We start from the raw sequence: 944 nt of genomic DNA, 5'->3' as shown, positions 1-944 counted from the left end.
ATGTTTCTTTCAAACCGCATTGCTATTTTTTCTAACTTTTCCTTTTGTTATATCTTTTAATTTATACATGTGAATTATTTTCAATGTGCATTTTTTCATTTGTTCCTGAATTTTGGGTACATTTTCTTATAGTACCTCTCATTCTTTTTTATATTACATATATACACTCCGATGTTCGGGATAGTATTTTGAATATACCAGCAATATATGTAAAAGTAGTGGCGGCTGCTGTAGAGCATTACGCAGCGCCTGAGTTCAAGCCCAGTTTCCCACCAACATCAAAATATAAAAAACAAAAAAATTTTTCTGTTGGTAATAGTAAACCTCCGAGTGTATTCTGTCATGGAAACAGCTTCTCATAAAAATACAATTGCCGTTCGGAGTCGACTTAAAACTGTCCTTTACTTTGTGTGACAAAATGACGCACGCCGCATATCGGAGGAGAAGCTAGGCCAAACACTAACATATTGTGTAAGCGCCAATATGTATATCGTCGTTTAAAGTATAAAAGCGCGTATCGTGGTTCTGCAAAACCTCGAAACTGAAATTTGTGCAAAAAAAAAATATTTGGTCACCGGAAGCTCCTGACATCGAGCCCTTAGCCATTTATAATAATATATCGATACTTAGACATAAGGAGAAGAGATAATTAAGTTTATAAGAGAGAACCGTTTTTAATTAGGACTCGTTTTACTCTCTCCTATAAAATTTAGGCAACCTCACATACGAGGTTTTGCATTTTCTTGATGCGCGGTTTTGTACTTTAAACGACGATATGTAGAAGTAAAATCCATTGAGAAACGGAGAAAACGGCATCCCTATGATTTCAACTTTTGCCAAACGTTTCGTAAACAAGCAATTCTGAACAAAAAACTGTTTTTCCGCAAAGATGTTTAAATAGAAGCATTACAAATATGGAAAAATAGCAATCCACAAGGCTTTAT

This window comes from Rhagoletis pomonella, unplaced genomic scaffold (genome assembly GCF_013731165.1).
Source record: "Rhagoletis pomonella isolate Grant_MI unplaced genomic scaffold, Rhpom_1.0 Rhpom_scaffold_00204, whole genome shotgun sequence".
Taxonomy (NCBI): domain Eukaryota; kingdom Metazoa; phylum Arthropoda; class Insecta; order Diptera; family Tephritidae; genus Rhagoletis; species Rhagoletis pomonella.
The sequence above is the reverse complement of the archived record's forward strand: the minus strand, read 5'-3'. Positions refer to the sequence as shown.